Source organism: Narcine bancroftii, chromosome 8 (assembly GCF_036971445.1).
Source record: "Narcine bancroftii isolate sNarBan1 chromosome 8, sNarBan1.hap1, whole genome shotgun sequence".
In the NCBI taxonomy this organism is placed as follows: Eukaryota; Metazoa; Chordata; class Chondrichthyes; order Torpediniformes; family Narcinidae; genus Narcine; species Narcine bancroftii.
Genome location: NC_091476.1, coordinates 96,551,792 through 96,579,574, shown reverse-complemented (window position 1 = coordinate 96,579,574; position 27,783 = coordinate 96,551,792). Strand labels below are relative to the sequence as shown.

At 39.1% G+C, this 27,783-nt stretch overlaps 1 protein-coding gene and 1 long non-coding RNA gene across 10 annotated transcripts in view; one reads left to right on the top strand and one right to left on the bottom strand.

Annotated features, from left to right (window-relative positions):
- The window catches only part of opcml (opioid binding protein/cell adhesion molecule-like), a 1,099,456-nt gene that overhangs the window by 1,010,262 nt on the left and 61,411 nt on the right, over positions 1-27,783 (bottom strand). The gene's annotated exons all lie outside the window — the stretch shown is intronic.
- On the top strand, positions 7,868-19,520 carry LOC138741816 (uncharacterized). Of its 2 annotated transcripts, none has more exons than XR_011343791.1 (4): positions 7,868-7,955; positions 9,808-9,963; positions 15,224-15,317; positions 16,406-19,520. It is a non-coding gene; the product is annotated as an uncharacterized lncRNA (long non-coding RNA). The 2 variants fall into 2 exon arrangements; XR_011343790.1 differs by having other exon boundaries at positions 7,883-8,413.

Sequence of the window (27,783 nt, the reverse complement as noted above, 5' to 3'; positions counted from 1 at the left end):
CTCTTTATTCCTGCTTAGCAAGAATCGCCATGGTCACAGGCTTTATTTGTAAACTTGGGAGAGGGGGGTTAATTATCTATAATGTCATCATTCATCTTTTGGGCAGCTCCGTGAAGGGTGAGAAACCTGCAGATGCAATTACAGTTAAAAGGTCCTTCTAAACATCTGTAATGGAGGATTTAGACCAGCTTGTGCAAGAATGGATGCAGTTGCATCAGAAAACATAACCTAAATTCCACCATGGGGCCCAGGATGCCGTTGAATCAGAAGACATAATCTAATTTACATTATGAGGCCCAGGGTTGCATCTGAATTAGTAGACACATCTAAATTCCACCATGAGGCCCAGAGATGCAGTTTTCTTTTGTTGGTCGCAGACTGTCAGGAGACCTTGAAGATAATTAAATCATTTATTCAAGGAGATAAGCAATGAGTAAACAACTTTTGGGTAATATAAGCCATGGTCCCACTGCTGAAGTCTGAGACTCTCCGAGAGGTGGCAACATCTCTCAGCAAGAAAAAGAACTTTTAGATTCCAACCAACGTCCCGGTCGGGGGAGGTGGAGAAGCTGCTACCGGTGCCCAGACAACCTACTACAAGTGTGTAGTCATCGCCTCGCTTTGGCAGTTGGGACCACTCCAGGCGTTGATAAGTATAATTGGGAAGGGCTTGCATATTGTAGTTTGAATTCAGCTTTAGATTTTGTAATAAAGACTAGTATAAACTGAAGTGCTCTCGGTGTGTGTGTGTCTGTTTTCTTTCGGTAGCTCAAACACTATGACCAATCTAAAACGAACAAAGTGAGAGGTACAAGTTTACCCAGCACAACATCTAACACTGTTTTAAAATTACTTTGTAATCTGTGTTCTCCATGGAAGTGGAAGACTGATGATTTTTCACATCAATTTCCTCATCGCATGTTTGCACTTATTTTAGTTGCCTCTCCCTACCCACTTTCTGTACCATCCTCTCAGTCCATACTGCAACAAGCTTTGCACAATCAGCAAACTTGGATCTATGACAGGCATCCTCTCACCCAAGTCAAGGATATATATTGTGGTCCCATTTCTGGCAACCATATGGTCAAAGTCTTCCAACCCATTGATGACCTGTTTATTCTTATTCCATCTTTTCTCTCTTTTCTCAATCTCTGCCTTACAGATTTTGTTCACTTGCCTATTGTGTGGAACTTTATTGATTGCACCACACCACTAGTTTTCTCCTTTCCAATTCTGCAAGACTTTGAAATGGAACAAGCAAATTTGTCAACAATGATAAATCCATGTGGATTCTGCCCAATGCTGATGTTATTTCCCAAGTACTAAATGTGCATGAAAATCAATTCTAACACTTTACACACTGCCAGCCTGGCATTAATGGTTTCCTCACTCTCCCTCTTTTATCGTAGTAGGATTGTGCAATCCCATTTTTTTAAAATAAAGGTGTGAGGAAACCATTTTGAGTGAGGAGACCATTAATTGCTCTCTGCCAATCGGCAGGAACAATTCTCAAATAAATGGAAATTTAGAAGAGGACCACCAATCTATCGAGTATCTCTGTAGCCACTCTATCAAGACCTGCCAATTAAGGACCTGGAGATTTATTATTTTTCTATGATTTCATCCAGGCCTTCAATACTTGTTTAATTTTGTTGGAATTGTTCAGTCCCTAACATAATTTCTCTTATTTTGACCTGCAAAGGCTTGATATTATCTTTTGTTCATCTTTTGCTTTCAGCACTTCTTTTAGACTTTTTTTTTAATTCATAACTCAGGTTTTCTGCATTTTCTTTCTTGTCAACATTTTGTTCCTTTTTTGCTGAAATCTCAAACATTGAATCCTCAAACATTTGTGGTCTTCATTAATTCCTCCTCACAATTAGGACAAGACTGACTTTTCCTTTTGTGCCTTTGTGCCTTCAAAATGTACATGGATGATAACAATGTTCGACATTATTTTTAATCCTGTTCAACCTTTGAACATAGTTTCCGAATCTGCCACAGTCAAGTCACATCATGCACCTTCAATGTTGCATTTGCTTAGGTTTAAAACCCTGATTTGGGATTGAGCTAACTTATTTTCTCTTACCAGAAGTCCCTCTAACTGCCAGATTTCTGACCAGCTCTAAATGCTCTGTCCTTTCATTGGTTCCTCAACATATTAATGACCTCCTGCACTCCACGAGTTTAACCTCCCCAGTATTATTAATTTTGATCACCTCACCTTTTTTTTTAAATGTTTCCTGCATTAATTGTATTTAGTTGTATGCAGTACCTCTAATTTTCTGATACATGCAAAGATGTACATCATTCTGACTGATGTTTTCTGTCCCTTCCTCTTTCTGAGCTCCCCAAACTGATTTCATTTTCCTTTGATTCTCCAAGAGAAAATTCTCTTTCGTTTGCCTTTATGGCAGCTTTTGTTATCAGGACTGCTTTTCCTACTTTGTCCATCACTTTTCCTGGAATGTTTTAATTCTTAACCCTGGTTAGTTTACACTATTGTCATGGTAATCAGTTCTCACCCATTTAGTTCCCTCTCTCTTTTTCATCCAATGCTCTGAGAGTTAAAATATTTATTCCTTACGTGTATCCTGTTTAGTTTTCAAAGTTCCATGTCTTTTTCTGAAGGAAGATAATCAGCTTTGGGAAAGATAATAAAAATAATAAAGAATGGTCCTAAATATCTCACCTGAACAAACCAACCACATTGTGCTGATACAACCACTACACTGGCCGCACTCCAACCAGCCTACTGCAAGGGGCAACCACTGTACTTGCAGGTAGGCAACCTGGGATGCTGGCCCGACCTGCCCGTGTAAATCACCAGCTCATATAAAGACTCGAGTCGACCCCTTTGGGAGCCAGTCAGTCAGGTGTGTGCAGGTTTAAGCTGATTAAAGCCTGTTGTGCTGACTGTGAACTTTCTGTCTGAATTCTTCACACAGCAGTGCATTCACCTTTGCAGTACAAGGGCCAAGAAAATGTCTGCCCCCCCCCCCTCAAAAAGGACAATGCTGAATACAATATTTTGGCACCCCAGTAACCCGGATCCCATGGCTTAAACAAAGATGACAGGCTACAGAGGATGCAACATTTCAAACAAAAAAAAAAATCAAATTTAAATAAAAAAGAATTAATGAGGCAAAATAAATATTTAACAAAACTGATGTAATTTTAAGCAAATAACTTAATAGTAACTTAACTAAACTATTCTGTTTCTTTCATTCAGCCAAGGGAGGTATTGTTTGAGTGTCAAATTTAAAGTAATTCGGGTCACATGAGAGCATTCTCCAAAGTTGTGTTTCAGAATTCTGCAAATTCCCAGTAGTGTACGTGAAGTTTCCAACACCTGAACGAACTCTTGAAAGCTATCACGTACAACTGAAGACTTCCACATTCATTCTGAAGACCTGGAGTGGTTGTAAAATGACAGTTGTATGGCTATCTGCCAATATATCCCCACAAAAATATGGCACTTTTGAATTCCCTACTTTATTTCAACTTAATAACGTTTTGTAGGACCAGCTTGATAACAAAAAGAATTTGTGAAGAATGTCTGTGATCCATGACAAATTTAGATGCACAAACTAAAGTACTTATGATTCCTTATCTGGACTTTTATGAATATGTGCAAGTGTGAAACAGAAATCCACTCTGCAGAAAAAAAACCAAATTGCCAAGGAATTCATTGAAGAGTTACAGCCCAAAACCTGCTGGCTGCTCCATTGAGTTCCTCCACCATTGTGTGTGTTGCCAAGGAAGCCCAGCTCATAATGTTTTTCAACTCTGGAAACCTCATCATTTGAAAATAGCCACATATTAGCCATGAATTACACTCATTTGTTGAAAGGTATGGAAATTCCAATGATTATTCTTTCTTCCAGAAGGCATGAATTGACAAAAAAAATAACTTGAATCTGCATTTTAAAATGTTTGAAGTTATTTAATAATAATCTTTGAAGCAGTAAAATTTCAAAAGTCTAATTTAGAAAAGGATTTGACATTTCTGCACTCCAGATCTGGAACAATTACTTTTTTCTTTCATGCAATGACCAAGCAAGGCCAAGAAAAAGCAATTCAATAGCATTTAATGTTCTCTGTATGATACGTTTGAACTTCTTTGGATTAAAAGAGAATTACAAAGACTTGAAAGATGAATGGTCACATTCTTTCCCCTCACAATCATTATTATTGGTGAAATGTTACTATTCATAGTTACATCATTCTCGACATGGCGTGACAACCCTTCTGAACTGTCATTTTCTGCTGCTCTTTATCTTAATGTCACCCTCATCAACATTCTTCTCTGTCAGACAGATATTTGCATCGCATTAAGTTTAGCTAGTTTAAATGAACAATTTTTTAAACGACATGATATCATGTCTATTTTAATTCATTCAGACAGTTTCAGGTTGTGCCCAGTCCATAGGTGAAATTCATCTACGAAAGACATCGTAGCAATGCAAAAATCTGATAAATTTCAATTCACAGGTCTGATGATGCTTTGTTTAATCAGTGTGTCTCACATCTAACTGGCAGTTTAAATACAATAAAGGGATTTATTGGAACTTTTTTAATCTTAAAACTCTAAATGATTTGACATGGGTCCATGTTTAATTATTTTAATATCTAAACCTTCAAATGAAGTTGCAGCACATTGAAAATCTTTTTCTAAAACTGATACTTCCTTCTCCAAGTTCTGACTCTCTTGCTAAAAATTGTTTCTTAACTCTCACAGAGTAACTATTACGGTATTTCAAATGATAAATCTGCTGACCTACAGGAGAGGCAAATAATTAAATTGTACAAATGCAAGTTCACTTATCAATATTGTGTGCAGCATGTGGTGTGACTTTCGTTGTATCATACACTGCCTATAGGGGAGTATTGGTGACTTCCCATGAAAGATGATTAATTGTCCTTGTGAAGAGCCACACAATGCATTGGCTGCTCCAGAAAAATCACTGGTCATTGAGTCATTCAGCACAGAAAGAGGCCCTTTGGGCCAAATCCATTTCAATCAGGTTCTCTCATTGTGCTAATCACATTCGCCTGGATTTGGCCCATAACCCTCTCAACTCTTACTATTCAAGTACCTGTCTTTATGTCTTATAAAATGTTGTAACTACACCATTCTTGACAGCTCATTTTATAAGTGCACTATATGAAAAGGTTTCCTCTTGGGTCTCTTTTGCTTTTCATGTTAAACCTCTGCCTTCCAGCTTTGGAATCCTCTAAACTGGGAAAAACATTATGACCCTTCACTTTATTGATTCCCCTCAAGATTTTATATATGGTACTGACATCCTCTGATACTCCAGGGAATGGAGTCCCACCTGAGCTGTGAAGTGATGTCATTGATTAGGATGAGTGTTCGGCAGGAGGTGTACATGGCAGATTGCACAGTGAAATACATGTGGAGATGGTTAGAAATGATTTTGGAGGGCACCAATACCATATCAGGTCCGAGGAAGGGAACAGGATAGGGAAATGTGGCAGTACTCAAAAAAAGGATCTAGCAAGGCCCAGGACATCTAGGACATGGGTGAGTTCATAAGCACAGTCAAGGTCTTTTATACATCCTGAAGCGACATTTTAAATTGCAAAGATGGGTGCAGCAGAGATTAGGACTTGGCAAGTGGGCAGTCAGGCAAGTAGGAGGAATTTTCAGATTTGTTTTAAGGTTGGGGTTATGCATATCATTTGATGACTGGACCTGACAATAAAAAGAACTCAGGCAACATTGATGGATGCGCTGGACTACGTCTTTGACAGAGATGACACTGAAAAATTGTATGCAGTTTCATTCTCCGCATTCTTCTATGACTCAGACAGGAAATGGCAATAGCATACCATCATTTAATTCATGGTTAAGTCACAGAAGCTAAAATGATTTCACCCAAAATCTAATCCTCATAACCTCATTTCAGAATGTTGCAATTCCTGTAAAAGCACAAGGTGGGTGCCTTGTACCTCACCTCACAATGCTTGCTTCAGATGACCTGGTGCTATTTTTATTATGGGGTAGAGCGATGATGCACAGAGGTGTAAGCCCCTGAAGTCACCACTTCTGCCAGAGTGAAACATAAAAGTGCAGACACTGTGATTCCAGTATAGGAACTTGGCCAGTCTTGCAGCGTCCTTATGAGGTAAAGATATATGACTGATCTTGTTTTGGGCCTGAACCCTTCAACGTATGAGCAAAATGAGATAGACAACAGACTCGCCAAGGCCAATAGCGCCTTTGGAAGACTACACAAAAGAGTCTGGAAAAACAACCAACTGAAAAACCTCACAAAGATAAGCGTATACAGAGCCGTTGTCATACCCACACTCCTGTTCGGCTCCGAATCATGGGTCCTCTACCGGCATCACCTACGGCTCCTAGAACGCTTCCACCAGCGTTGTCTCCGCTCCATCCTCAACATCCATTGGAGCGCTTTCATCCCTAATGTCGAAGTACTCGAGATGGCAGAGGTCGACAGCATCGAGTCCACGCTGCTGAAGATCCAGCTGCGCTGGGTGGGTCACGTCTCCAGAATGGAGGACCATCGCCTTCCCAAGATCGTGTTATATGGCGAGCTCTCCACTGGCCACCGTGACAGAGGGGCACCAAAGAAGAGGTACAAGGACTGCCTAAAGAAATCTCTTGGTGCCTGCCACATTGACCACCGCCAGTGGGCTGATATCGCCTCAAACCGCGCATCTTGGCGCCTCACAGTTTGGCGGGCAGCAACCTCCTTTGAAGAAGACCGCAGAGCCCACCTCACTGACAAAAGGCAAAGGAGGAAAAACCCAACACCCAACCCCAACCAACCAATTTTCCCCTGCAGCCGCTGCAACCGTGTCTGCCTGTCCCGCATCGGACTTGTCAGCCACAAACGAGCCTGCAGCTGACGTGGACTTTTACCCCCTCCATAAATCTTCGTCCGCGAAGCCAAGCCAAAGATGAGCAAAACGCAGGCAGGTGTTGGATTTGAAAGAAACAGCTGACCAACCCTCCAAAATACGTGTTAGTTTGATATAAAAAAAAGTTCATAAATGATGATTGGTGGGGCTGGGGGTAGGGTATGCAACAGGAATTTTGCCCCCCCCCCAACTTCTGCCAAAGCCATGCATGCAAGTGGAAGTGGAACCGAGGTCTTCAACAGTCCCTTTGGGGTATCTTGCACATTCTGGCATCGTATTGCAAGGATGTGAAAGCAGCTACAATGAATGGCCTTTTTTTTGCTCACTTAAAGGTACAACAGCAGATCAGTCTCTCACAGGTCAAAATGTGTGCTGGAACCTCCCCACTTTCCATTGTAACAGTGTAACTTTTGTGAAGGTCTCTCCATGTCATGAAAGAGATATATGGGTGAGATTTCTGTGGAAATAGATGTGCTTGGTTACATCTTGTGCTCATGGACCAGAGGCCTGTGCCAGCAATGCGCATTGATCTGTTTAAGGGACTGTGTGTTGGGGGAGAGCTATGTAACAAAAGGCAGTGGAGAGATGGAGTTGGAGGTTTGAGATCTTCATCCCTGTTGAAGATGGAGTTTGACAACAGTCTACATGAAGAAGAACATGAAATATAATGGAAAAGAAAGCCTTAGCTGTCAAACGTACGGGGAGGAAGCTGCCCTAACGTGTGCAAACAAGGTCAAGAAAGAACAACGCAATTAAGCCAGGGATTATGGTAAAATTCCATCGAGGTGTATGGGAAGGTGTGATAGTACAGATCTATCACCAATGTATATAGTGTATATAGTTACAGTATCTAGACTGTGCTTACAGTGATTGGCTGAGAGCTAAGCCTCGCCTACTGTCTGGGCCTTAAAAGGGTTGTGTCCCTAGCCAGGTCGGATCATTCCGGACTGGTCGGCCACCTGTGAAGAGCTCCTGTCTTTTGCTAATAAAAGCCTTGGTTTGGATCAACAAGTCTTTGGTTCTTTCGACGAGCTCTACAGAAGGTGATATTCATAAGACTGGTGCTAATTGAAAACATTAAAATAAGAATGAAGATTTTGGGATATGAGGAGAACATAAGAGAAAGTTTTGTGGAATAGCAGGACTGCACCAAAAACGGTGCAAGAGAGCAAGTAAAACGAACTCTGCATGAGGAATGCCTCCGATAGATTTGGGAGGACAATATCCATGGAGGCCATCCAAAAGTGTAAAACAAATTTATGGAGCAAACATCAGGAGAGCAAGAAGCGTACATTGAAAAGAATGCCCCAGAGTGAAGAACAGCCCATTTTGAATAATCTAAATTCAAAATAGAAGTGGCTTTAAACATTATAAGGAGCTATCAGAATAATTACAGTATTGATTGCAAACAGCTTAGAGGAAAAGTTGATTATCTGTTTGGGTATTACTTGACAATCAGTTCATTGGTTCACTGAAAAGGTGGAAGGCAAGAAGTTGGGAGGTAAGCTCATTTTTGTTAAGTCTGATAATGTGATGACAGCAGAGTTTGGGAAAAAAAAAGTTTAATGTCTGCAGGGCTTCTATTGTGTGCTGTTACTAAGTGGGCTGACACCAGCTCAAATTGTTCTAGATGCCTTGAGGGAGGAATTGTCTTGCATTGCAGAGGCAATTCAAGAGCTCTGAAGATCCCATCAGTCATGCTACTCCAGGCTTGGACTTGCTGATGTTAGCTCAATACAGTGTAGCCAAGGGAGCTTGGAAACAGGCAAAGTCACAAGTATAGAAAGCAAGGTTAGGGTTCATAACTTCTCGTTTGAACAGAGACAGAATAGAAAAAAAAAGTAAAGCAAGTTCAATACCAATGGGAAGCTGAGAATAAGGCAAATTAGAAAGAAATCATGGTTTGAAAGAGCATTTTAAAAGGGATTCTGATTAAAAACAATGATGGTTGGAGTGTGGTATCCAAAAATATACATTAAATATTTCATTGTAACTACTGTAATAATCAGTTGTTCACTACAGTTTGGAGTTAGGTAAATTGATTACCGAATGCATTAATGTTTGTTTATAAGCTGTCAGGCAACAAAATATGAAGCAGAATGCGACATGGTGAGAGTTGGAGAAGTGATCCATGGGAATGCTCTGTTCTGGAAATAAATGCATCAAAGGGCTGAGCTTATATTTAGGAAGGCTAAAGAAATTAGTAGATTTATATTTGGTTAATTGGAGGAAGTGAAAAGGTATGTGCTCTTTATAACATCACTAAACAATTGATGTATATGTTTAATTATACCAGCAGAAATGATGATAAGTGGATAGTTGTGGTTTGCAAGAGTTTGGTTTAATTCTTGAAACAATAGGGAAAGTTGTGCAAGTTATACAAATGTGAATATCTTTTTAAGAATTATGAATTCCTTGTGGTATTAAGGGCTGTTATTCCTTGTGGTATTAAGGGCTTGACTGTTATTAAGGGCTGTCTACCTTCAAAAATATGCTCTCTTCTTCTGACTTGGATGAGTGAAATGCCAATAAAAAGAGCACATAAAAGCTGTAAATAGTGTGGAGATATACAGGAGATTTGCAATGTTTTATTCTCAGCCATCTTGAAACCAAAGCCCATTTAAACAAATAATTAGATTGCTTATTGATGAAGATTAAAATTATGAGAAAATGAAGGAACTAGAGAGTGGGATCAGAGAAGAAATGACATTGTAAAAAATTAGTGTTCTTTCTGCATTGTAAATTTCAGTGATTCTTATCTCACAAAAACAAATAATAAATGGCAGTTGAGTTTGATTTGAGACATTCAATTCTTCACTCAAGTAATTAGCTTGTTTCACATATTAAGCTTTTATGCAATATGTTGCATTGCTATGTGTGGTATTTTTTTTCCAGATTACTACACATCTTGATGAGTTTAATGATTCTGAAACTGACAAGCAAGTGGTGGGTGATTTTTGCATTCCCCGCAGCCTGCATTGCTTAAAAAGCAATAGCCTTCGAGGCTACTATTTAAGATTCATTCAGTTAGTTTCTGCACTAACTGCAACTGTGAGTATTTATTTATCATCTCTTTCTGGCTTGGATATTGTGGTAATTTAATTTATCTAATTATAGTTGGTATATCTTGCGTACCAGTTTGGCTGCCGCACGCAAGATTTTCAGTGGATCTGTACTTATGTGTATGACAATACATTCTCATCACCTCAGACTTTATCTACTTTTTTTTTAATTAATTCCAGTGAAAGGCTTCTCCCAGCTTTATTTGATGAGTTGCACTCTTTTCACTGGCATTTATTTGGTTACAAAAGCTTCACTGTCAATTTCTCACAATTCTACCATTCCAATGTCGCAGTGTTATTAGTAAGATGTTTATTCGCAGAATCAGTTCCGTTCCTCACACTGAATTGCACAATGAATCATTGAGTGCTAAGGGCACAGGAGGCAGTCATTCTGCATGTGTAGTGTAGCTGGTTTCACTCCACTGCTCTTCCCCTGTTGTGTGTGTTCTCTCTCCCTCTCTCTCCTCCCCCCCCCAACTCTGAAACCCATCATTAAATCTGCCAGCACCACCAGGTCAGGCAATGTATTCGAAATGCTAACTCCAATCTGCATGAAGAAATCCTTGCCTACGCCAGCGTTGATTATGATAATAATCGACATAAAACTGCAACCCTTACTTGTTAATCTCACATCATGGGAGAGTAAATTCCTCTCTATCAATGTTGCTCAAGACCCTCATTATCTTAAAACACCTCCATCAACTCTCTTTTCTCTTCCAATACAAACTCCCTCAGCTTCTCAGCACATCCCCACACACCCCTCTTCCCCTGGACTATTTCAATTGTAGGACAATTCAGCTCATCTTTGCCATGCTAATGTAAATGCTATAGTTCTCAGCTCTCAGTCAACAGCTTCTTCTGGTCTGATTCTCTCCTATCAATTTGAAGACATTTTCTGTCTGCCTCTGACCAATTTCTCACTTCCCAGTAATATTTTCACCAATTAATTCAAATATCTCCTAGTTATCTATTATCCTATCTGCAAAGGAAAACCTGTTTTATAAAAATATTAAATTAGAAGCATTCCGACCCCCAATCCTGCACCATCACTTCATTAGATCATGATTGATCTAACTTTAGCTTAAATTCCTGTGGTGATACAGCCACCAGCCTACTGCAGGGGGCGACCTTCGTACCAGCAGGAAGACCCCCTGGGAGGCTGACTCCACCTTGCCAGCTGTCAATTAACCGACCTGGATATAGATCTTGAGCCGGCCCCTCCCGGGCCAGTCACATGTGGGACCATCGAGACTGAAACTGGTGTACAAGACTTTAAGTAGTACAGACTTTCTGTGTCTTGTGTCTGCTTGCTGCACCACAGCGCACCACAATTCCCACGCAACTTGCTTATCAATTTACCCTACAGTTCCAGAGATTCACCACCCTAATTTAAAAAAATCACTAATTTCTGTTTGAAATTGGCAAACCCAACAAAAGGCATTCTCTTCTCACTGACTATCAAGATCTCAGCTGTTTCAATTATTTTTCATCCTTCTCATCTCCTTAAAATGAGCCTGTGCAACCTGTCCTCAGAACAAAAGACATTGCAGATATTGGTCTAATGAGACCTTTTATGAACTGCATCCAAAACATTAATAATTTTTTTATATTACATGACTAATTGCTTTCATAATATTCCAAATGAAGTCTCAATATTCCTTTATCAATAAACATAGTTCTCTCATCATTTGGATTAATTGAATCTTGTTTGCCTTGTCTTGGCTTTTCAAGATTCAAATTACCTAATTTCACTCTTTCTGAGAATCCTTTGCAGGATCTTGCTGCTATCAGCTTGAGTGAGATACTTCTCAAAGTCCAGCACAGAATCTGTTTCGATCATTTCAGAAATCTTATCATGTCACTGTGCAGCAGTTATATAAATCCACCCTACACGTGAGATAGGTCTTGTGTGTTTGGTCTCCCATCCAGATGGCCACCCAAAGCCAATATTTGCCTGGGCAAAGGACAACTGGAGGAACTGAGCATGTCAGGGAGCATCCAGTGTAGAAATGGTTCGGTAACATTTTGGAAATGGACCCTCAATGAAGACTAAAAGGAAGCAGTTGATTAAAAGAGTGCAAAGAAAATTTACTGGCATGTTGCTGAGTCTTCAAGAACTTAGTTGCAGGGAAAGCTTAAACAAGTTCAGACTTCATTCCCTAGAGTGTAGAAGAATGAGGGGAGATTTGAGGTTTTCAAAATTATCAGGGTACAGACAGAATAAATGCAACTAAGCTTTTTCTATGGAGGTTAGGTGAAATACAAACCAGAAATTAAGGGTGAAAGGGGAAAAGTTTAAGGGAAACAATAGGGGGAAACCTCTTCACACAGAGAGTAATGGATGTGTGGAACAAGCTGACAGCTAAAGTGGTGAATGTGGGCTCAATCTCAACACTTAAGAAAGCTTTGGACAGGTTCATGGATGGGAGGGGTTTGGAGGGCTATAGACTGGGTGCAGGTCAGTGTGATAAGACAGAATAATAGCTTGACACAGACTAGAAGGGCAAAAGGACCTGTTTTCTGTGCTGTAATTTTCAATGGTTCTATATATTGTATAAAGAGGGAACTAGCAAGGGAAGCAGCCCAGATGTGATTGGACAGAAGGTGTGAGAGATGGGGAGACAAGTAGAGGGAAAGACATCTAACAAATGATTGGGGGGGAAGAGAGAGATGAAAATTTATAGTGAAGGGAACAAAAAAGTACAGGAATAGGCAAAAAAGAGGTGGAAACAATGGAACCAGATGAGGGTGAAGGTTACTTAAAATTAGTTGATCTTCTTCCTATCAAGTTAAAGGCTGTCCAGGAGTAATATTCAAGTTGCCTTTATTTGTTGCATTAAAACCATAGCCACAGTAAAAATAAAAGACATGTTCCAACACCAAGGTGTTATATAAAGGACATACAGGACTACAACACAAGAGAGGTAGAATAGCACCATATCCAAGAGGCTGCTGCGAGCAACTGATTTATTTTTTCCCTTTTACACTTGGCCTCACACAGACAATGGATGAAGGAAAGAGCAGACATGTTATTGTAAGAATGGATGGATAAAGTACAATGTTTCAGTCCTTGCCTGGTCTGGATATGGAGTACCAATCTGAATGGGTGAAGCAACCTGACACCAGCAGTTCAGCTGAATCAGCAGCGACTGGGAATATAAACCCCCAAATTTCCCCAAAGATAAAGCTGTCAGCAACTTCTAAAAGTTGATTTTAATCTCTGACATTTAACTTGAAATCATCACTTGGACCATTTTACATACCACATCAGAAACTCTTTTGCTTTCAAAGGGAATTCTAGAACAGAAGACTACAGTTTAAAGATTATTTTCTTTGAAATGTTACTTAACATAATTTTATATTAATAATAATTGAAAATTAATTTTCACTGAAATGTTCATAGCCTTTACAAATGGCTCAATGTCAGAGATATGAAAATCACTGATAGCTTTGATGAAGAATTAGATCCAACCCTGGTTCTCTGGAATTGGAAGGAGAGTGGCAGGGCAGGACCTCAGCACCTTATTTCCCCATGCTCCATTAAAAATATGGTCCTCAGTGCTCACTTTGGTGATGTATTGAGCTGAGATTAGGCCTACCTGTCCAGTCCCATCAATGGGGATATACAGGCCAAGTACAGCATGATGCAATTCATTACATTTATAATATCAATGGGTATCTAAAGGAAAATAGATGTTTTGCATTTTCATTAAGCTTTCATTGTTTATACTTATTAGTACTTATTTTAAGTTTATTTGATGTTCATTTATCTGCTGGGATCTGGTTCAGCATAAAAAGCAAAGGAAATTTTTTCACAATCCCAGCAAAAGTTTGATGAAATGAAATATTCTTGCTTCCTTTAAGAATGCAAAAGCAAATGTCCTGTCAGTTTTTTGGAGAGATGCAAAGTGATTTTAGATTTTAAAACATCAAGTACAGTATGTTTCCAACTATCTGAAATGCTTGGGACTAGACCAATCTCAGTTCCTTCGGGAATTTTCACTCACCAGGAGAATACCTGCATCGGCTATCTCCGATCACCAACACCCCCCATGCAGTCACCGATCCCTGACACCTCCCCATTGCCATCACCAATCCTGCCCGGGAGCTTGAGGTCTGACCTCACCTGTAAGTGGTAGGAGATTGCACAGGGATTGTCCTCCAGCAGAATTTCAGTGACTCTGCTGAGGGAATGGCTTGGGTGGGCGAGCGGGCAGCACTCGATTCAAATTCTGAGAATGCCACAATGCAATTTATCACAGGGTTGCAGTAACTCATGACAAAAAAGTCAACATATAAATAAATAAATAATCCGTGCCTTTCTATCCTGCGATGTGTACAAATGTCTCCTTTGTAAAACTGATTCCCTGCAGCCCCTTGAGCAGTGGGATTAAAAAAAAATCAACTTATTTTTATTGTCTCATCATGTTACACCTGAGGATGCAGAGAGACAAAGGTGGTAGGAAGCAGAGGGAAAAAAAAACAGAATACCAATGGAGTTAGAGGAAAAAGAGAGACAAAGACGGTATGAGGCAGACGAAAGAGAGAGAGAGGAGGTTCAAGACAGAGCAAAGACAAAGCAGTTTTACCTTCTAGTCCAAGTTAGAAGGTTATAGCCAGTAGAGAGGTGATGCTGGTTCCTCCATTTGATGAAAGTGAAATTAATAAATACTTCCAGCATTTTGAAAAGGTAGCTAGCTGAAAGTTTAAAATAGCCCCAAGATCCCTCATATTACAAAGGGAAAGCACAACAGATTCACTCAGTCCTTACTGCAGAACAAGCTGGTAATTATGAGATAGTAAAGAAAGCCATCCTTAAAGCTTACAAATTGGTTCCTGAAGCTTACAGACAACATTTCAGGACTTTGAGGAGATCAATGAATCAATCTTATATGGATTTTGCCGATGAAAAATCTGTGTGCTTTGACTGATGGGGCACATCAAAAGAAATAAATAATGATTACAACAGATTAAGAGAACTGATGTTAGTTTTAAGAAATCAAAAAATGTGTTCCAATGATATAAAATCATACTTCGATGAAAGTAGGAACGTGGCAACAATCTGCTAAGTTAACCAATCCATATGCTCTGACCAACAAGGTTAAGTTTATACCCAATAAAACCTTTCAAAAGGTTCATGTAGATCATCCCAGTAAATTTTAAAATAAATCAGGAAATAATGTGAGAATTAAAGATGAACGTAAGCAGGAAAGGGAAAAACCTTCAGGTCTCCTTTGTCATTATTGTAGAAAACCTGGTCATGTGATGGCAAATTGTTACAAGCTGAAGAAAAAGGCAGAACCAGATGCCTGTTTCCAAAAAGATGTGACACCTGGGAACAAAGTAAGTTTCAGATCTGCTCACAACATTAGGGATCCGTTTAAATATTTTGTATCAAAGGGTTTGGTTTCAGTAAAGGAAGGGGCACCACAAGTGCCAGTGAACATACTTTGAGATACTGGGGCAGCCCAGTCACTTGTTTTTGAACAGTGTTTTCGAGTTTGGTGATGAGACTGCCATGGGTGAAATAAATTTAATCCAAAGTTTGGGAGGTGAAACAAATATTTGCAGAGGATATTGTTGAAGTCAAAATAATTAATGGAATGGTTTCTATTGGGACTCGAGAGAGTTTACCAGCAGATGGGAGTTTCATTGATTTTGGGGAATGACTTGGCAGAAGGGTTCAGTGGTGAAATTGACAGAGGAGCCAGTTATTGATGAAGTAAAGACAGTTTTAGAAATCTATCCAGCCTGTGCGATGGCAAAGAAACTTGATATGGAAGATGAAATTATTGATAAGGAAGAACAGTTTTTAAGATTGCATGGATTTGTCAGAATTTTTTTTTTGTAGACCAGGATATTGATGTTGAACCTGAAAGTAAGGATTTTTCTTTATCACGAAAGGAAATTATAGAAAAACAGAAAACATATATTGATCTTGCTGAGGTGAGAAATAAAGTTTTATCTGAGGAAGAAATTAAGAATATGCCTGTTGGATATTATTTTAAAGATGGTGTGCTTTTGAGAAAGTAGAAACCAAAGGATATAGCTGATAATGAGAAATGGGCAGTTATTCATCAGGTCGTAGTTCCTAAAGCATATTGGAATGAAATTTTAAGCTTGGCCCTAGCATACCCTTCAGTGGTTATTTTGGAGTAATGAACGCTGTAGAAAATAACACTTGTAAGTATGACATTATAGCCATTTCGGATCACTCCCCATTACAACTCTCTCTTAAATTCAAAGACTCTGTTTCTACTGTTAAGCACTGGCGTTTTGATGTTATATTATTGCAAGATTTAGACTTTGTTAAATTTATGAAAGAACAAATTAACTTTTTTTTTCAACAAATTACACTACGGAAATTTCTTATGGAATATTGTGGGATACATTCAAGGCTTATATTCGTGGTCAAATTATTTCTTACTCAGTAGCTTTGAAGAAATGCATCAAAAATAAGATTCATCTATTGGTTGAGAAGATTAAAGACATCGACAAGAAATATGTGACTGATCCTACTGAAGAACTTTACAAACAAAGAATTGATCTGCAGATGGAATATAATTTGTTACTTACATCTTCGATTGAAAACCAATTAATTAGATCTAAATCTGATTTTTATGTGCATAGTGAGAAATCGGGTAAACTGTTGGCTAATCAACTGAAGAATATTTCAGTTAGACGCCAAATTGTGGAGATTCGCAAACAGAATGGAGAACTGACTGTTAACCAGGAAGAGATAAATCAATCTTTCCAAAATTTTTATACATCCTTATATAGTTCAGAATCTCCTCAAGACCTTAGTAATATGTTTAATTTTTTAGAACATTTGAAACTCCCAAAAGTATTACCTCAAGATAACTTAGAATTAAGTAAACCCATTACAGATTCTGAGATCAATAATACTATTTCCTCACTGAACTCGGGGAAAGCATCAGGTCCCGATGGATATTCTGTGGAATTTTATAAAGCTTTTTCTTCTACTCTCTCTCCCTGGCTTATTAAGATGTTTGATGAATCTATCACATTGGGTAAACTACCACAATCATTTTACAGAGCTACGATTTCTCTAATCTTGAAAAAAAATAAAGACCCGACCGATGTTCCTCTTATAGACAAATTTCTTTGTTGAATGTTGATTCTAAGATTTTCTCTAAAATTCTAGCGACAAGGCTAGAGAAGATATTACCATATATTATCTCTGAAGACCAGACTGGATTCATTAAAAATCGTTATTCCTCCTTTAATATTAGAAGATTGATGAATATTATTTACACCCCTTCACATAAGTCCTCAGAATGTGTTATTTCATTAGATGCTGAGAAGGCCTTCGATAGAGTAGAATGGCCTTATTTATTTACAGTTCTTGAAAATTTTAATTTTAGTCCAATATTTATATCTTGGATTAAACTTCTTTATAATTCCCCAGTTGCCTCGGTTTTTACTAATACCCAAAGATCGCCATATTTTCGATTATTTCGGGGCACCAGGCAAGGGTGCCCCCTTAGCCCTTTATTATTTAACTTAGCTTTAGAACCTTTGGCAATTGCTATCAGAGAAGCACCCAATATTACTGGTATTATTCGTTGCAGGGATATTCATAAAGTATCACTATATGCAGATGATTTATTGCTATATATTTCCAATCCTGAAAATTCTATTCCTGCAGTTTTATCTTTATTAGCCCAATTTAGTAATTTTTCGGGATATAAACTGAACTTAAATAAAAGTGAATTATTCCCTTTTAATGGATGGGTTCCTATTTACGATAGCTTGCCTTTTAAAATAGCTAGAGACTATTTTATATATTTAGGGATTAAGATTACTAAAAAACAAAGATTTGTTTAGGACTAATTTTCTCCCTCTATTGGACCTGATCGGTAGTTTACTTACCAATTGGTCACCATTATCCCTATCTATGATAGGCCGAATTAATGCTATTAAGATGATGATCTTACCTAAATTTTTATATATATGTTCCAAGCTATACCTATTTTTGTTCCTAAATCTTTTTTTGATAAGGTCGATTCTAAATTGTCTTCATATATCTGGCAAAACAAGAATCCTAGATTGGGAAAAAAATATTTACAGAAATCTAAACTGGAGGGAGGATTGGCATTACCCAACTTTAGAATTTATTATTGGGCAATTAATATTAGTTACTTAAGGTATTGGTTGAATTATTCAGAATTATCTCTAAATCCCCATTGGGTAAATTTAGAAATTAAACTGGTATAAAATTTCTCAATTAGTTCTATTTTGGGAGCTGCTCTCCCTTTTACTCTTACTAAACTATATAAACTAATTGATAATCCAATGGCTAAACATACACTACGTATATGGTTTCAATTCCAGAGATTTTTTGGCCTAAGTCATTTTATCTTGGAAACCCCTATTATACTAAATTTCTTTTTTCATCCCTCTCTAATTGATCAAGCTTATTTACTCTGGAAAGTTAAAGGTATAACATGCTTTTCAGATTTATTCTTGGATAACTCTTTCATGTCATTTGAACAATTATCCATGAAATATGATTTACCTAGATCTCATTTCTTTCGATATTTGCAGATTAGGAGTTTCTTAGTTTCGACTTTACTCTCTTTTCCCAATCGGGAGACTACGACTGTTTTAGAGGATATACTATATTCAAAATTCCCTCCAAAAGGTGTGATATCTAAATTATATAATATAATTACAAAAATAAATTCTGGGACTTTTGGAAAGTTTAAAAATGATTGGGAAGAGAACTCAACCTTCATATTTCCAATGAAAATTGGAATAAAATTCTGCGACTGGTAAACTCCTCTTCTCTATGTGCAAAACATTCTTTGATACAGTTTAAAGTTGTTCATAGAGCTCATATGTCTAAAGATAAACTCCAGCATTTTTATTTTCATATCGATCCTATATAATTGGAAAATAGCTTCCCTTACACATATGTTTTGGTCCTGTCCCTCTTTACAGAATTATTGGAAGGAAATTTTTTCCATTATATCTACCGTTTTGAATATTGATTTACAACCACATCCCATTACTGCAATTTTTGGATTACCTATGATAGATTTGACTTATTTATCTCTTCCTGCGGATCGTATGATTGCTTTTCTTACACTAATGGCTAGAAGATCTATACTATTGAATTGGAAAGAGGTTAATCCTCCCACTGTTTTCCAATGGTTTACCCAAACTATACTATGTTTAAATTTAGAGAAAATTAGAAACTCTGTCTATGAATCCCCTTCTAAGATTGAGTTAACCTGGCGACCATTTATTCAATATTTTCATTTGTGGTGAGTTGATCTGTCTCTGTTTTCTTTTTATGATTATGTATGATAATTGGGCTGTGAGATGAGATCGGAGTGATCGGCGTGATTTAGCTATATCGGTAGGTTTTTTTTTAAGTTTTTAATTCAGATTTGTTTTTTCTTCCTTTTTGGGGTTTTTTTTTCTCTCTTTTTTTTATATATTTTTATTAATTATATCATTTTTTTTAGAGATAGTTCATACTCTAAACTGATCTAAAAATTTTTTATGATATATTTTTATTCTGCAATATTATTGTTTAATATCTCTGTATTATTTCATTATTTACCATGTATTTTTCATATCTCTTTGAACTGTATGTGTTTATAAATTATAATAATAATAAAAAGATTGGAAAAGAAAGAAAATAACAAAACACTTATTGGCCTAGTTTAAGAAGGGATGTTGTGATTTTTTTTGCAGGGTATCTCATATTTGTTATGTTGTGGGTAAACCTAATCAAGGGCTGCCAAAGGCACTATTACAACCTATACCCGTTTGTGGAAAAACCTTTTACTGGAGTTATTGTGGATTGTGTCGGTCAGTTGCCCAAGACAAAAGTCGGAAATCAGTACTTGTAAACTGTTATGTTTACAGAAGGTATTCCACTTAGGAATACAAAAGCTAAATCCATAACCAAAGCTTTGGTTAATTTCTTTACATTAGTGGGTTTGCCTAATGAAATTCAATCAGATCAAGGAAGTAATTTATTGTCAGGACTATTCCAACAAATTATTTATAAATTGGGAGTTAAACAAATTACATCAACTGCATATCATCCTGAAACTTAAGGAAACTTGGAAAGATTTCATTCGACACTCAAGCATGATGAGGACCTATTGCTGTGATAATGAGAAGGATTTGGAAAAGGGTGTCTATTTGCTTCTGTTTGCAGTAAGAAAATCTGTACAGGAATCATTAGGATTTAGTCCTCTTGAGCTGGTGATTGGATATTTAGTTAGAGGACCTTTAATGCTGTTAAAAGACCAGTGGATTGATGAGGATGTGCAGTTGAAATTATTGGATTATGTTTCAAACTTTAAAGATCACTGGGAAAATGTGTAAGACAGCTGAGGAGAATTTATTAAGTGGCTCAAGTTAACATGGAAGTTTGGAATGACAGAAAGGCTAGTCAGAGAAGTTTTAAGCCAGGAGATGAAGTGTTAATTCTGTCCTGAACAATGTCCAATTATCTTAAACCAAGGTTTTCTGGGGAAAATGAGATAACATCTAAGATGGATGAAGTTGGCTGCATAGTTGAAACTCTTGGGAGAAGATGTGATAATGCACAGGACTCATGTGAGAATCGTTTTAGGGAATGGTTGTTCAGTAGTTTTTGAAAAACAATTCTAGTGTTACTCTAGCTGGGAGTGAATTTTGTCATGCTCGGGTGAGATGTCTTGGTTATGTTGTTGGCCAGGGTGGATTGTAGCATGTTCAGGTTGGAATTCAAATGGTTTCTGAATTTCCTATGCCCATGGGTAATAAAGTTATTGGGTGATTTTTAGGCATGGTAAGGATGACATGGGAAGTTCTGTCAAAACTTTGTTGCCATTGCTCTTCCCTTGGTTGATATTTTAAAAGAGGAGTGAGGTTTGTTTGGACAGCTATTTGCCAGGAAATATTTGATAGACAAAAGGGTATGGTAATGTCATGGGCCTGTGCTTAAGTCACTTGATTTTGAGAGGCTATTTGCTTTGGCGGTTGATGCCAGTGGGGATGAAGCCTGTGTTGTGTTATTGCAGAGGGATGGCTCTGACTGGGTTGAGACTCCAGTGGCTTGTGTGTTTGGAAGGATCAGTAAACTCTCAGGGAAGTTGTTCTGCTATTGGAAAGTGATTGATGTCTCTAGTATTGGCTCTGCAACTTTTTGAGGTGTATTTTTGCATTGCTATGGGATTAAGCATTGTTTACAAAGACCATAATTTTTTTGAGTAAGATTAAAAGCAAGAATAAAGGATTATTAAACTGGAATTTAATTCTGCAAGAATATTTTTTCTTTGGCTTGGCTTCGCGGACGAAGATTTATGGAGGGGGTAAAAAGTCCACGTCAGCTGCAGGCTCGTTTGTGGCTGACAAGTCCGATGCGGGACAGGCAGACACGATTGCAGCGGTTGCAGGGGAAAATTGGTTGGTTGGGGTTGGGTGTTGGGTTTTTCCTCCTTTGCCTTTTGTCAGTGAGGTGGGCTCTGCGGTCTTCTTCAAAGGAGGTTGCAGCCCGCCAAACTGTGAGGCGCCAAGATGCACGGTTTGAGGCGTTATCAGCCCACTGGCGGTGGTCAATGTGGCAGGCACCAAGAGATTTCTTTAGGCAGTCCTTGTACCTTTTCTTTGGTGCACCTCTGTCACGGTGGCCAGTGGAGAGCTCGCCATATAACACGATCTTGGGAAGGCGATGGTCCTCCATTCTGGAGACGTGACCCACCCAGCGCAGCTGGATCTTCAGCAGCGTGGACTCGATGCTGTCGACCTCTGCCATCTCGAGTACTTCGACGTTAGGGATGTAAGCGCTCCAATGGATGTTGAGGATGGAGCGGAGACAACGCTGGTGGAAGCGTTCTAGGAGCCGTAGGTGGTGCCGGTAGAGGACCCATGATTCGGAGCCGAACAGGAGTGTGGGTATGACAACGGCTCTGTATACGCTTATCTTTGTGAGGTTTTTCAGTTGGTTGTTTTTCCAGACTCTTTTGTGTAGTCTTCCAAAGGCGCTATTTGCCTTGGCGAGTCTGTTGTCTATCTCATTGTCGATCCTTGCATCTGATGAAATGGTGCAGCCGAGATAGGTAAACTGGTTGACCGTTTTGAGTTTTGTGTGCCCGATGGAGATGTGGGGGGGCTGGTAGTCATGGTGGGGAGCTGGCTGATGGAGGACCTCAGTTTTCTTCAGGCTGACTTCCAGGCCAAACATTTTGGCAGTTTCCGCAAAGCAGGACGTCAAGCGCTGAAGAGATGGCTCTGAATGGGCAACTAAAGCGGCATCGTCTGCAAAGAGTAGTTCACGGACAAGTTTCTCTTGTGTCTTGGTGTGAGCTTGCAGGCGCCTCAGATTGAAGAGACTGCCATCCGTGCGGTACCGGATGTAAACAGCGTCTTCATTGTTGGGGTCTTTCATGGCTTGGTTCAGCATCATGCTGAAGAAGATTAAAAAGAGGGTTGGTGCGAGAACACAGCCTTGCTTCACACCATTGTTAATGGAGAAGGGTTCAGAGAGCTCATTGCTGTATCTGACCCGACCTTGTTGGTTTTCGTGCAGTTGGATAATCATGTTGAGGAACTTTGGGGGACATCCGATGCGCTCTAGTATTTGCCAAAGCCCTTTCCTGCTCACGGTGTCGAAGGCTTTGGTGAGGTCAACAAAGGTGATGTAGAGTCCTTTGTTTTGTTCTCTGCACTTTTCTTGGAGCTGTCTGAGGGCAAAGACCATGTCAGTAGTTCCTCTGTTTGCGCGAAAGCCGCACTGTAATTCTGGGAGAATATTCTCGGCGACACTAGGTATTATTCTATTTAGTAGAATCCTAGCGAAGATTTTGCCTGCAATGGAGAGCAACGTGATTCCCCTGTAGTTTGAGCAGTCTGATTTCTCGCCTTTGTTTTTGTACAGGGTGATGATGGTGGCATCACGAAGATCCTGAGGCAGTTTACCTTGGTCCCAACAAAGCTTGAAAAACTCATGCAGTTTGGCATGCAGAGTTTTGCCGCCAGCCTTCCAGACTTCTGGGGGGATTCCATCCATACCTGCTGCTTTGCCATTTTTCAGTTGTTCGATTGCCTTATATGTCTCATCCAGGGTGGGAACCTCATCCAGCTCTAGCCTTAGGGGCGGTTGAGGGAGCTGGAGCAGGGCGGAATCTTGGACTGAGCGGTTGGCACTGAAAAGAGATTGGAAGTGTTCTGACCATCGGTTGAGGATGGAGATCTTGTCACTGAGGAGGACTTTGCCGTCTGAGCTGCGCAGCGGGCTTTGGACTTGGGGTGAGGGGCCGTACACAGCCTTTAGAGCCTCGTAGAAACCCCTGAAGTCGCCAATGTCCGCGCTGAGCTGATAACCTACATGAAAGGCAAAGATGATGCAATTGCTGATTGCCTTTCCAGATGTTAATTTTGAAATGTTTTACAGAAAAATGAAATTTATTATTTGTATATGCATCTAAAAGAATGTTATTTGTATTATATTATATGAGGGAAGGTTTGTCACAATCTGTTCCCGATTCAATACATTTGTAAAGACATTGTGATTTTGCAGGGGAGAACGATGCTGACGGCTGAAGAGAATACAGCTTCCTGAAGTAGCTCTCTTGGCCAGCTATTTTTTGTGGAATTCAGAGCAAAGAATGCTCTGTGTATGACTGGAACTTTTTGGTGGATTGACCTGTGCCAGGAGGGCCTTTTGGGAAGCTAAAGGCTTCATTTTGATTGTGACGAACAGTGAAGATCACTTGGAGTGCCAGGGTCTTGGAAGCTTTGAGGCGGCCGCCCCAACACACACAGTAGGATGGTTTAAAAGTTAAGACTATAGTTTAAGAGTTATAAATACAATGTGTTTGAAAGTTAAATACTATCTGGTTTATTGTCTATTGCTGCTTGTTATGCGAGGCATTGTAATTTCTGCTTAATGTATGTACAGATTGGAATACATTTATTATAATTTTTATACAATATGACACCAATCTAAATGTATAATATATTCAATTTATATGGACTTACAATGTATTGTTTTCATGATAAAACAAAAATTATTTTTTTTTAAAGAATATTTTGGGTGAAAACCTTCAAAAAGAGAATTAGCAAAATAATAAAATGATTCTTTTCACCTTCTTTTGATCAACCATGCAAACGAAAGTAATACATTAAACCTTCATTTCACCTTATGGGTTTTAGTAAAAGCACAATGCTGGAGAAACTCAGCAGGTCAAACAGTAACTTTACATGGCAAAGATAAAGAATCATAACCAATGTTTCTGGCTTGTGCTCTTCATTTAAGTTATGAGAAAAAAAAATGTAGTAATGTTTCTGAACAAAATGGTGGGAAAAGAGGGCAGGAGGAGTACATGGTCCCATAGGCAGGAGGTAATAAGTGGATAAGGTCACACCCACCAGCAGGGGGAGGAGGGATGGAGAGGTAAGGGAGTGGCAAACTGGAGGAAAGAAGACAAAGGGAAAGGGAAGAGACGGAGAACAGACAGAAGGTTAACAGAAACTGGAGAACTCGATGTTAATGCCATCCAGTTGGAGGGTGCCCAGACGGAATATTAGGTGGTGTTCCTCCAACTTGCACGTGGTTTTGGTGGGACAGGATGAGGCCATGGACAGATTTGTCAGTATAGGTGAGGAATTAAAGAGAATTAAAGAGAATATGCGCAGAATTAAAGAGATTCCCGTCACTGATGCAGACAGAGCAAAGTTTAACAATATTTTGATTATTGAAGCAGCCTTATTCTTTTCCATTAAGAATTTATAATGATCTATTTTTTTTTTTTTTTTAAAAACTCTGATTCTCTGCTCAAATTGTTCATAAATGAGTTTGTGTTTCAAAAGCCAACAGATATTTGGGCAAAGGGATAAACAAGTTTTCATTGAACCCATGCATTTACATGTCAAAAATGTTGAACGAGTAAAGAGATCCTCTATCCCATCCTTATTTACATCCACAGAATGAAAACACTGGGTAAGTGTTCCATCTGGGTGCAATTTACTTTTGATTGAACCGATTTGCTTTCAAAATATTCATCCATCCTTCCAAATATGTTTATTTAAGAGTTACATTCACTCAAAGTGCCCTTGAAGCCCACACACAGCTGAACAACCCCGATTCCTCACAACTGGCCAACAACGCCCCCAAAAAAAGAGTCCTTCTTGGTGGTGGGGGTGCTGCTGGACTATAGGAAGTGAGTCATCAGCATCAACCTTATGGATGACACGGGTTGTAGAAATAGTGTGCTGGTGGAGGAGGGAATAAATATTTAGGTGCTTAGTGAGTTGCCAGTGAAGACAGCTACTTCTTCCTGAATAGCGGGAGTTGCTCCCATCGACTCATCAGAGTCGCCTATTACCTCCCAATTTGTGTTTTGTTTTCCATATGCTTCCTTGAATCCTTCTACCATTGAAAACAAAATATGCACCCTTGTTCGAGGTTGCTCAGTTCAAGGAAATAGTTCCTTCATATTTCATGTACCTCAGCTCCTCACATTTTCACACTTGAATTAAGTTTCCCATTAGACTCTTCTGTTCAAAAAAAAGCAACTCTTACCTATCGATCATCTTCTCATGCCTACAATTTCTCAGTCCCAGCAATATCATCAACAACTTTTCTCCAAAGTTACAATTAATTAATTCTGCCACATCACATTTCTCCTGTGTTATGTTGACCAAAGCAGCACACAATAATAATCTTGTGGCTTACCAAATGTTGTCTACAATTCCAGCATGATAGCAGTGCTCTTATATTCCCGTTTACACCAAAATCAATTCTGTCACATCACATTTTTCCTGCGTCATGTTGACCCGAACTGTGCGCAAGACTCAGCTTGTGGCTTGCCAAGTGTTGTCTACAATTCCAGCAGGATAGCACTGCTCTTATATTCCCATAGGAACCTAGCAACGTTACCTTTATGATTCGCTTTGCACACATAGGTGACCGGAACATTTGCTGTCCCGTATCTCATTCAACAACCAAGAAGAAAACTTCAAAAATTAAGGTTAATTGTTCTCCTAAAGACACACTCTTCACAGCTCAACTAATATTGCTCAAAGCCTTTTTCTGTAAAAAAAAAATGAATGCACACCTCATAAATGTGCTGAATAAAAGAGCAGCTCAAGAAAACAAATCCTAGATACACCGTATTTTGTGATGCTTCAAATGTTTAGTTAACTTTCCCTTGAATATGCAATAATCATTGCTTCAAGTAATACCCCAGACAAGCTACATCATTGTATTTAACTAATTTCTTCATTTTTTTCAGTGAGAATTTTAAACCAATCATCTTTCAATCTCAAAAAGAGCCGCTGCTTATTGATCTTTGGCCTTTCTGAAAGAATTTCTTGCTTCTCCTCCTGAGGTGTTATTTTTAAAATTACTGAAACTGTGCGAACAACACAAAACATTTTTCTTACTGTTCATTAAGGACTCAACGGAGCATCATAATAGCGCAGCAATCTCACAGAACCATGAAGTTACATGATATTTCCCCATGTATATTCTGAAAGACATGCCACAGGATTTAAATGTGGATGAAGGGATCGTGATCAATAGCAATTTTCCCATTTATATTAAGGTGATTCATTGGAAAATCTGCCAGGCAGCATTCAGTAATTATGAACAAATGAGTAATGCAAGCCCAACAGGTCGCTGAACCAAACCATGGTCTTCTTCCATTTTCTCTTTTATGCTGCCTTGTCACACAGTAAATATAAACTGAATTAAATGAGTTGTTGAGTGACATCTCAGGCAACTGATGTCAGAAGTATATCAAATCACTTCAACTCAACATGGGAACCATTTAGGAGAGTGCCAGCTTCATAATGTAAAATTAAAATGGCCACCATCAAGAAATGATAAAGAAAAATTAAGACTGATGGAAATTGTATGATTGATCGGCAGGCAAGAATGTGTGTGGGTGAATCTAATCCCTTGCAATGTGGTGAGTTAGAGATTCACAACTCCACGTGAATCCGACATCAACAATCATAGTTCAAGTACCTCGTTACAGAAATAAATTCCCCATTGGTAACTCTGGATAAGTACCTATAATATGCCACCGTGGCTAAGGCCATGAATATTTAGGAGTAGTCAGCTTTTCTAACTTTGCAGACGTGTGACCTCAGAGCACAGGACGAACAATGGTTTACAAATGTTCAATATCAAGTTTTTTCCTTCAAAAAGTGCAGATACTGAAAATGTCCAAGGTAAATGGAAATTATCGGAAATATGCGGCAGATTATCCAGCAGCTTGAAAAGATCGAAGGTTATCGGGCTCAAAACATCAATTGTTTCAATTATCATTAGTATTTCTAGTATTCCGTTTATTTTTCCTCCCTTTCTGAAGGAAGATCGGCTTCTTAGGTTCATGAAACCACCACACAAGGATGTCCGGAGAAATTCCACTTTGGGGCAATGCCAGAATGGTCAGAGGCTCCACTAACATTTCCACATATCTTAAAGCATAACTAAACCATGTTATTGTCACGTGGCCATGACTAATCTTCAACTTAATTTACCCATTATAAACTAATGAGTTTTACATGATCAAGGTCTGGTTATTTTATTCATGTGTAACTTTCACTTTGAAAAGAACATCATGTTAGTTATGTTGGAACTGGAAGTACACATGGGGGAGGAGGAGGAGGGGGGGAGGAGAGGGGTGGGGGAGGAGAGGGGGGGGGAGGAGAGGAGGGGGGGAGGAGAGGAGGGGGGGAGGAGAGGAGGGGGGGAGGAGAGGAGGGGGGAGGAGAGGGGGGGAGGAGAGGGGGGGAGGAGAGGGGGGGAGGAGAGGGGGGAGGAGAGGGGGGA